The 11682-nt window shown below is 30.8% G+C and overlaps 2 protein-coding genes across 4 annotated transcripts in view; both read right to left on the bottom strand.

Moving 5' to 3' along the window:
• The window catches only part of Nca (neurocalcin homolog), a 207558-nt gene that overhangs the window by 99019 nt on the left and 96857 nt on the right, over window positions 1-11682 (bottom strand). The gene's annotated exons all lie outside the window — the stretch shown is intronic.
• The window catches only part of LOC105146385 (neuronal calcium sensor 2), a 138598-nt gene that overhangs the window by 82015 nt on the left and 44901 nt on the right, over window positions 1-11682 (bottom strand). The window contains exon 2 of one of the 2 annotated variants that reach the window (XM_087404499.1): window positions 8408-8452. The gene's annotated coding sequence lies outside the window, so the exon portion shown is untranslated. Of the gene's footprint in view, window positions 1-1299; window positions 4475-8407; window positions 8453-11682 lie in introns of those variants that run through there. The other variant, XM_011056592.2, reaches the window with a different exon arrangement.

Here is an 11682-nt window from a genome sequence, read left to right as displayed (position 1 = left end):
AAACAAGTTGGTTATCGATGTAATCTTTACCGTAGTATAAATAGATACGACGCAATAAATCAATCTCTAGAGTCTCATTCCGAGTTTCCCGGAAGTTCCGTAGAAGCCGTTGTTTTACTATCCGAGTAATTTCCATTTGATTTTCTCATTGCGAGAAGTTAATCTAAAGTTTAATTACCATAGTAATTTAATATTACAAAAATTGACAATAGTTTACTTTGATTACTTTTGCCACAATTTATAATAATATTTTATGTAAAGAGAAAATTCGATTGAGTGACATTAAATATTCTAAATTCTGAGAACTTTTTTCATTTTAGAATGCAAAGTTCAAAGTTCGCCGTGAAAAAATATTATTCGTAAATTATAGATCACCGCGAAGAAGGAAATTGAACTTCAAATTAAAAAAACAATCATATGACAAAATTTTATATAATAAATAAAAACGTGAGTTTTCTTTTTACTATACTTATGTTTACGGTTTCACATATATTCTAAGCTTCCAAAAATTGTTAGATTTACGGCTTGAATAATTTATTTTGATAAAACTCTCGCTGAACGATCCACGAAATGACTAATCCAGATTAGCGGTCTGACGTGAGCAGAAAGCCAGATCTAATCGTACAACCCTATAATTCCCCTTCGACTATTTATTCCTCATTCGTTTCGCGTGTAAAATATACGACCTGACTGCGGAAAGTTCTCAACAGAAACGGGGCATGGCGTAACGTTGTTTTATCCCGTCTTGTCTCATTCGAAAGTAGACGTCGGCTCTAAAACGCTTAGACAGCGACCCAGTCTCATCGTTATACTCGACGTTCACCAGCTCGACAGTTACTCGCGAATTCTGGAAACTATTGGACGAGAAAGAAGAAGAGAAAGACTGAGAAAAATCGAGGGATTTTTCTCGCCCTTTTCCTTAGCATGCCCTAAGGACTACCAGACACATACCGGCGAACACAAAGTTTCCCTTATCTTTGGTACTTCAACCCGGCTACGTCGGTGCTCCCATCCGTTTTCCCTCTCTCTTCTTCTCCTCTCATCACTACGCTAGTACCCCTCGCTAATTAGTCTTGCATTCACGTCCTCGTAAGAAAAAGGGTCACCACTCGAGAGCGTACTACGTCACGGTTTAAACGTCAGCGCGCGATTCCTAAGTAGTCTTCATCTTTCATATCTCTCTCTTTCTCTCTCATTATTTTGCATTTATTACATAGCGTTCTACTCTTTTTTTTTACAGCACCGAGATCGCCATTTCGAGCTGATAGCGCGGATAGAGCGTCGTGGGATGATTCTTACACGCGGTACCCACTATTCTCCCTCGTATTCTCTTCGTCGACCGATAGAAGGGTGCGTGCTCGATCAAAGAGGACGAAACGAGAACGCACGCGGGTTTCTCCTGTCGCTCTCCAGCTTCCTCGTGATTTTCCTCTCTCTTCCTTTCGTTTTCGCTCCGCGTCCCTCGACCCGGCTTCCCCGTTGACCGTAATAAACAACAACAGTCGACGCAACCACCACGACACGTCGCGGATCGATTCGTCGGTGAAGAAGAAATATCGGAGCAAAGAAAAGGGAAAGGTGCGACGGCCGTTTCTACCTGACGGAAATACGTCAGGGAGAAAGGAAGTAGGGAGGTGAGGAAGTGGACGGATCGACGGAAGCGACTCGCAACAGGCTTCCCGTCTACCGACGCGAAAGATACGCCGGCGTTCGTTACCGTGCGTTCGTCGAGATCTCCGCGATTCTTCCGCCGAACTTTACCGTACGCGGCAAATTTCGCGTTCTCTTTTTAACTTAAGCGTGTAAAGAACAGCGCGTTTGCCAGCGTGTACGAATGCGGCGGAGGTACTAGATAGAGCGAGGCGAAAGCGACGGAGCGAGGTCTCTCTCCCCGAGACTGATCCTGCGTGTTGAACGACGAGCGGCCTCCGCCACCGCCGCCACCGCCAGCGTCGCCACCGCCACTCGTCCCCACCGCCGTAAGGCTCCTCATGGCCTCCACGTTCCCTCCTCCTTTCCAACCGCCCCCTGTTGTCCCCGCCGACGGTATCTCACGGCCCGCGAAAGCTCCCACCTCTTGTGTGTGCTTTTTTTCTTTCTTCCCTCTCTTTCGGTCTAACGTTCCGTCGCTTCCGTCTCTATCGTTCACGCCCGCACGAGTACGTATCTCTCGCCACTCTTTGGTATCTTCTACTCGGAGTTCCGTTCGCCACCTTCTGATCACATCTGCCACTATTAGCGCGATGCGGCGGTGATGGTATTATACGGATGAGATCGTGGCTCTAAGTACTGCTGCATGCGTTAACGCGAGATTGTTTGAGGTTTATGTCTTACGACAGAGAATTATTGCAAATTATGAAGAACAAACGTCAAACATCTTGAACGTTTATGTCGCGGAGTGATAAAACTTTGTGAAACATCGCAAACTCTTTTTATTACGAACGCATTAAATTTCAAGAAAGGGATTATCCTAAGTGTTCTTGTGTTCAACGATATTTCTATCTTTGATCGCGAATAGAATAGTAAAAAACCGATTAAAGCACTCGCCTTATTAAATTATTGATTTTAAGTTGTACCGACGTACTAAGTGTCATTGATTTGATCTACTATTGCATGTGGAACATGAAAATAGACAAATTAGAATTTTGTAGTTGAAATAACTAGAATTCTAATCTGTATGATCAAAATCTTCAAGTTCGTCCATTTTCAACTAGAAATTTTTCTCAGTATAGACGCGAGGAAATGTACACAAAATTGTATTTCCATTATCAAAAGTAAACGTCAAGAGTATTTCGCTTGGTTTTCATTTGCAATATTGAAACATGAACTTACTCAAAATTTCAACGGTTTCAAATTTATTTAAAGATATTGTTATGATAAAATAAAATTTATAAAATTAATAACGGTTTCAGTCAGGCAAATGTCAATATCTATTGAGAAAACTGTATTTGTAAAATTCTCATGTTTTATATTTTTACGATTTTAAAAAATAGCAACAGTCGGTCCACATTTTTCTTTTAGCATCATAGCTGAAAGGTCAAAATAACACATATGTACTAAATCTTCAATTTTCTACAACTGGAAGAGAAGTTATTTTTTGGACATTTTTACCACGCACACAATACAAAGCACAGTATCTCTCTTGCAGAAGAAATATAACGCAGATTTCGGAGTACTCGACTAATTTAATTAATTCTCGCACCGTTATGCTACTCTTTCAGAATAGCACATTTGCATGGCGTCAGAAAAAACGCTATGTATATGTGTATGTATATATATTATCTCTAAATAAGTAAAATTTTAATTACATTTCTATCATATTATTTTCTTATGTGACATAAACAAAGTAGATATAAATAAAGCATTGAATCAAGTATTGAAACCAGTAAAAAAATACATATTAAAATAGGCAAATAGTTAACTTAAACAAACTGATATTTTGTTGTTTTATACAATAACCGAAATAAAAATCGACTAGAATAATTGTAGAATTATTTTCGATCTGGAATTATTTCCGATATTAAATAGCATTATAATGATAAAATCAAACGATATTGTGAAAAATAAAAGATTTAAATTTTATACATTAATAATTTAAACGAATTATTACATTTAAACAAATTATTAAATCATTAATGTACAAAATTAAATCTTTTTTCCCCTTATCACAATGTAAAGACTTATAATCGAAAATTATTAGAAAGATTACCTCCTATAAATATAAATATTGTATATTATTGGAAATATCGATATTATTAATATCCATCAGACAACAATGTACATCTCACAAAGAAATTTAGTAGAACAAAATAAGATGCGTAAATTTAAAACTTTGCAATTAATCATAATTGTGTGCATTCATTTATGGATTTTTACAAATCTTTTTATTCCAAGAATCAAGAATTAAAGAATTAATTTAAATTACACAAAATCGGATATTGACAAATATACTAGTGACAAATAGATATTCTGTCAGAAAAATGCTAATTGGAGAACTTATTTTGCGAATTTTGCAGCAGAAAATTCAGTACGATTTCGCTTTAATGAAGATAAACGCGTGTAGTAAATCACTGTTGCAATATTGCAAACTTTACAAACGAAATAATGAACTTATAGATTTTAATAAACGCCATGCAGATAGAATAAATGTACAACTAACTTTCAAAAACTTTACTAGCGATTGATTTCATTTGCGTGAACATAGTTTCGGTAGATAAATCTCTGGCTGATTGCTCTGAACTTTTTATAAGAAAGTAATAATGTAGAGATGACAATGATAAGAATCTTATAAGTCTTATTGATGGTAGAATCAATTGCAATAACATGAAAACTAATCAACACGGAGTTTTCTTCAATTCTATAAAAGAACGTTCGATAATAGGTCAAATCTTAACAATAACCTTTTAAAAAAAAAAGAAAGCAAAAAAAACAAGTAAATAACAATTTTGAATAAATTTTAGTGATATATAAATTATATCAACAAATATATATGTGTATATATATATATATATATATATATGTGTGTGTGTAACATAAATTATGCCGAAAATTTTCATTAACTTTCCTTTTTCCTTTCGAAAATCGATCTCTAACGGAATATTAGTCTGAAGATAATAATCGTTGTTGCGATCACAGACGTAATAGATAGGTATATATTGTGCATTCCCTATTTTAACTGATCTTAGCATCGAGATCCTTTAGAAAGAAAATACAATGTTAAAGCGTATCTCTTTTTAAGTCGTTTCGGATGGGAAATAGAGGAAAAGCAATTTAACTTTATGTAATCCTCACTACTAATATTTGAGAGAGAAAGAGAGAAAATAATATGCCTCAAGCTGTTTCACTCTTTTTAAACTGCAGATAGTAACAACTTCATTGGAATGTGTAGTCTATACTTCTATAGTCACTCTAGATCATAGATCGCACGCACAATAATTATACTCGATGCTATATTTTGATGAGGTAGTTTGTCTCAAGAGTAATTTAAAAAATTATGTAAGTTTAAAAAAAATCTTCGGATTCTATATAAATTTTAAACAATGCTACAACGAGTACAGAAGGATTTTTAGGTACGTCTATATTCGTTTACATTTTATTTCTACACTTATATTTATTTATACGCGTTCTCTATGTAGATAAGTAATTTGCATTACGGACCTACTTTGCCGTGTCTAACATAACATCGCACACGGAAGCGACGTCGATTCAATTCAAGTCCCAAACGCGTCACGTTTCGTTACATAACATCAAAAGTCAAATTGTCTCGTGCAATGTCAATTCCCATGCAAATATATCTGTCTCGCTCTATCAAAAATCGATTATCAATATACACTACATTGGGTACGATTTCGTGCGGGAAGCCAAATAGTCATGCCACTCGTTCCGTATCGGGTCAACAGGGCTGAAAACGGATTCGAATGATAGAATTCGAGTCATCGTGTGATGTAATTAATATCGATTAATGCTCTGCTGCCGATTTTCGAACATAACATAGATTTACACCGTAATCGGACCGCAGCTGCGAAGGGTAACTGTCTATGGCAAACCGTCACCGCACGGTATTATCTGTCGTAAAACGGAAAAAGAATGTAAATTTAATTTTTTACGCGCGCGCGAGCGTGTGTAAGGAATACACGTCCAAACTTGTGGCTTTTGAGACAGACTTTTAAGAAGCAAGACGTTTTACTGTTCGTATATCATGACGTACATACATTAGATACGTCAGTGTCACAAAAAACTTTTCTTTTCCTACTAGTTTCATATTTCTTAAAATAAATTTAATACAAATGTATGTAACATAATTATTTTTGCTTCTTTGTTCAGTCATTGAAATAGTGAATTTATTTTAATCCAATTGTAAATCAAAAGAAAATAATCATCTATTTGTCATTCTTTTGATATTTCTTTGAAGTGCAATAATAATCTCGCGCGCGGCGATGAGATTTAAATCGATAAGTAGAATTAATCAACAAATATATAAGTCATAAAAGATTAAAATAAAATAGAAGTGTATTAAATTTATTTAATAAAAAATATTGATTATTATTTGTTGCTGTATTTATTTTATCACTTAAAAAAAGTACAATATATTTCTCTTACTTATTCTTGCGATATAAAATTCTGTTTCTTTTTCTCGTTGTTTCGTATAATATTTAATCCGGAAGAAAAGCCGAGCATAAACTTCAAGTTGTAAACTTCAAGTTGTAAACTAAAGAATAAAATACTTAAATATTAAATAAATATTAGGTGTTGGAATTAATTCGTAGCGTTTTACAAGTGATGGGAAGTACTTTCATTAATGTATTTTTTAATGCTCATGTGAAATAAATAACATTCTTTCATTAAAAAACGCTACGAATTAATTCCAACACCTAATACTTAAAAAAAAATAAAATAAAATAATGTAACACACATCTAAATATTATAATAATATTAAATTTTATAAAAATTTATATTAACTAATTTATTTTAAATAATAATATCAAGAAGAAAACAAATTTGAAGAAAATATTCTAAAATTGTCAATATTTTATATCTCTGTTACTTTGTATTTTTATGTTTCAATTTTACTAATACACGTACACACATTCAATAATTTAATTAGCTATAACTAATGTATAATTAAATAATTTAATAGCTAATATAATAATTACAATTATATTAATATTATAATAATTACAATTACATACTAATATAATTGTAATAATTATAATTAATTATAAATAATTAAAATTATCCAAATAATATTATTAATATGTATATTTTTATGATATTCTCAGAAACTATTGTATTTTTCTTGAAAATCTTATAGAGTAGGAACTTTACTTAATAAAAAGTGTAAGGGGGTAATTTTATAAGATTTACAGATAGATTTTTCTTTTTCAAATACCATTTCTTATCATTTTCTTTGTCAAATTTACTTAATATATCTATAACCTAAAATATTTCTCACTACTTTATTTATTAATTGCAAATTTATTTTATAAACTTCAGAAAAGTAATGTATTTTTTGTAATTAAATGTATTTATAATTTTTATCATTTTGTTACACACACACAATACATACGCACGCGTGCACGCACGCAGAGGGAGAGAGAGAGAGAGAGAGAGAGAGAGAGAGAGAGAGAGAGAGAGAGAGAGAGAGAGAGAGAGAGAGAGAGAGAGAGAGAGAGAGAGGGTATACTACAAGTAATTATTCTTTTGTAATAAGATACCATAAATTAAATGTACATAGTTTCCATTCATTCGCTAAAATTTATATTACATAAATGTGTATAGTACAAGATTCTAAAATGCATAATAAATATTAGTGAACATTATATACAATGCCTTAAATATTAAAACTAATCTATCCTAGTTCATGCATTATTACCTACATGGCAATAAATCCACGAAGTGTTACATTTATAAAATTTTCAGCTTCTTAATTTAATACATATAATTTATTATATTATACATACGTAGAGGAAGCCCGAGCAGTGCGGACGTGTTAAGATTGAGAAGAAAAAATGATACAATTAAAATTGAGATCAGAATTTTTATTCTCATAAATCTCTTAAAGAACTTAACTTTGAAATAAAATAAAAATAATTAAAAAACTTGAACATTAATATATCGTTTTAGTTCAAACATAAAAAAAGAGAAACTATCCTTTGCCTGACCCCTCCTGGACAAGGCGAATGGATCATTCGATGCAATGCAAATGAAATTTTAAAAATTAGAATTAGTCTTGGCAATCGTCACAAAAGTAGCTATCAAATCTTCTATAAGCAGTGTAGCCTTTATGGCCCATTTGGTGCAACGACTGCACTGGATCAGTCATAAACACATCATCATACTGCATTGTGGTAAAGACTAAATAAAAATATAAACAAACACGTGTACACTCGAAAGGTCGTTTGTCCCTTCCCAGTATTTTCATTGTAATCGTATACCGAGTAAAGAGGATGGATCATCCGTTTGTCCTCACCCGTTTTGCCCAAAGGATCTACCTGGCGCGAATTTAGAAAAGTTAGAATAAGTTAAAGCACTAAATGAAATATTTTAATCTCGAATATAAAAGACACAAAATTCTTATAAAAAATTATTCACACTGGTTAAGAAACAATTACAGATAATAATTAAGCTACCTAAGGAAAAATCGCAAAAACACTTAATTTTCTATATGTCTCTATTAAGCACAAACAAACGCAATCATATGTCGTTTCATACTTTTCATATCGTTGCTGATCAGTCATTCCTTCAACTGCTAGATATTCATAGCGCAATCTCAGGTAGATAAGCGAAAATAAAAGATATTCGCCTTTACCCAGGACGTCCATTTTGCCCAGGCTTCCCCTACATTTACCTATATTTTTCGCAGATGCATTACCTTTTAAATTAAAAAAAAAAGCAATTTTTGACTCACCAATACGACGCGCAGCGGCAAAGTATCAATACGAGCCACGATGAACTGCAAAGACAAATATATTCAAAATATAGCAATGCCCAAAGTAATTCATATTATTTAATTAATATAATATTACAATATAATTCATAATACTTCAAAAAAATAAATGTTGCGTACATATAAAAATAATTATAAACTGTCCATTCAGTGAAAACAAATAAAATAATAAATAAATAAACTATTCTGTTGCCTCGCCCAATATCTTCTAGGCCTCTTCCTCTTTTTTCTCGTTTTTCCTCATTCTCACAGTATTTCACAAAGTATTTCTCGTTTGCAAAAAAATTAATTATAAGGAATACCAGGGCTCTCTCTCTCGTTGACACATATCCCGTTTATGTATTTATGACAAAAGAAACAATGGTAATTACCGCAAAGTATGTCTTTTGTAATATAAATACTTTTTTCTAAGATTCATTTCAATCAAATATTACAATGAAGAAAGAGAAAGTCTGATTCAAAAGGTTTCAAGTAAATGTTTGAGCGTTTAATGATAATTTCGTATTAATATTTTTCTTGCGAAATCTAAGTAACGTATTATTAGTTAAAAGAAAAGTGCCTGTTATTACGAATATAGAATTTATCATAGAAGCAAATTACACCATGATATGTGTTAATTTTATTTCTTCTATCGAAGCAATAAGTTGATTGCAATGCAACATGTTTCGTTACTTACTACAAACAAACTAGTGTGTAGAACCATTTCTGGCATAAAAATATAGAGAAAGATTCTCTATCACATTAATACATTTTATTTCATAATAATAAATTGTTTAAAAAATCTAATGTCGAAATTGTAAAAGCTGTGTCAACAAATCCCGATCTTCCCTAATCACGCGTGTATTAATCACCAAAATATTTCAACCATACGATACGATATAAATTAAAATAACTTATCTAAAAATACATAATTAAGATATAGTATTATTAAGGTATATTATTACGTAATATATATCAAATGATTAAAATCCAAACAAATACATATTAAAAGGATATATATATATATATTAATCAAGATACACTTCTTTTTTATTATTTAAATTATTCGATATGATCAAACATTTATTGTATCGAATTTTATTCCAGAAAATGTTAGGCAGAATATACGACAAAAAAAAAATTTAAATAAAACGCGATATCAAATCCATCATTTAACCTCTACCTAAGTGCTCGCATGCGGGATCGAATTGACCCAACATATGAATAAATGAAAATAGCACTAAAAAAATATTTTTAAATGCAAATTTTTTTTAACTTCTAATACTTAAAAATTATTTTATGTTTAAAACATATTTCAGTCCATAATTATTTACAAATAAAAATAAAAATTTTGTTCACATAAAATATATATAAGTTAAAATATAGGTCAAATAGACCTTCACTCACCTTCATATGTGAGTATTTTATACGAATTAAAAAATATCGCTTTCATAAATATATCGTAACAAAAAAAAATAATTTCTTAAATTTCTAAAAACAAATCCTATCTTTTACCGCTTCAATATCTGCTCCGAATGATAAAATTACGCTGAAATATCTACTTTGACAAGTACACTGTTAAATCTGTAGCGTCAAATTTAACCTAATTTGAGTCACTAATCTTACTCAATATATCAATATTTTATACTAAAACAATAGAGTTAAATTGTTTTAAATTGTTTAACTCCATTGTTTCAGTATAAAATACAATAATTAAGTAGAAGTATTGTATATATTAATATATATACATATATGTATGTGTAGCTGCGTCAATTTATTTATGAGTCGTTAATCGAGATTAGCACCACTCTACCTTTCCATAAAAGACTTGCCAAGCGGATAGTGAGACGTGTTTGAGTAAAATAGCACGCAGCATGTAGCAAAAACAAAGCGTTGAATTATTTACATCGTACATTTTGAAATTATGTATATCGTATATTTTGAAATATTTAGTACCTACATTGTAATGCTGCGGTCTACTTGATACTACAAATGCTTCGAAGTATTTTTTTATTAATCAATTAGTAAAATTCTTTTTTTCGACTGATCAATTAAACGCTTCGAAGTATTTGTACTATCAAATGGATCGCAATAAAAACGAATACGTTTTTATGTAGAATATCCTGTTTCGTTTTAAAATGAGATATATATATTTATAATATATATTTAACAGATTATTTTATGCTTTGTTTTATATTGTAATTGTATTTGTTAGCGATTGAGAATGATCAATTTCAAATTATCTTGAAAGTCTAAAGTCTAATATTCATATATATTATATTTAACAATAAATAATATTAATATAGTGAACACGGTTGCGACCTTTCGATCAATGTTCCACTGATCAATGATTCTCTTGATCTTTCTAAAGAAAAGATTATCATTCCGGAAATTGCTATACTCTCTTGCCAGAGATCGAATGTTATTATTAAAAGTGCTGTTTTGTAGTGCGTCATCTCATCAGATCCTCCTATCGGAAATATCTTTCTCAAACAGCGAAGGAAAATCATTCACTTAAAAAATATAAGATCAAAATTTTTTAATATATTTGAGAACCGGAGATTAGATCAAAAAGCTGAAACCTTCGACCAAAACTGAAGAGTAATCGCAGTAAGAAGATGAATTTTGCAATGAGTAACAGATTAAAGTTTCTTTAAGTTATATAAATTTGCCTGTTTTTAATTTATTTTTTAATTTATTTAATTTTATATAAATTTGTCTGATTTAAATGATTTACAATGTTCATTCGTTATTAATTCGTTTCTAACAATTAATGATCAACCGACTGCGAGTCAATAGTGATAATATGTAGTACTGACTTTATTTTAACCTTACATTTCGGAATCTTCATGATATAAGAAAAAAATCTTCAATTAATTGTAATTTGATAACTTATAACTTATTTTATATATATATATATATATATATATATATATATATACTGTACTTTTTAAAATAAATTCAACATAATTGTACTACATAATTATTTTTTATCATAATTTTATATGTAAATATAAGATTTCTCTTTACAGTTATTATCGAATTTCGAAAGTGAAACATGAATAAATGATCGCAAATGATTGTTCTTATCAGCTTTTTAATAATTTTCTTTTAAATGCGATGATAAACTCACGATGATATAAAACATGAGTTAATAAATAACTTTTAATAATTAATTATCATTTGTTTTTTATATAAAATATAAAATTATGTTTTTGTCACAAACAATATATTATTTGCACACACATACCTATTGT

The sequence above is a fragment of the Acromyrmex echinatior genome, chromosome 3 (genome assembly GCF_024713525.1).
Source record: "Acromyrmex echinatior isolate Ae372 chromosome 3, ASM2471352v2, whole genome shotgun sequence".
Lineage (NCBI taxonomy): Eukaryota > Metazoa > Arthropoda > Insecta > Hymenoptera > Formicidae > Acromyrmex > Acromyrmex echinatior.
Note: the sequence above shows the minus strand (reverse complement) of the source record. Positions and strands in the feature narration are given on the sequence as shown.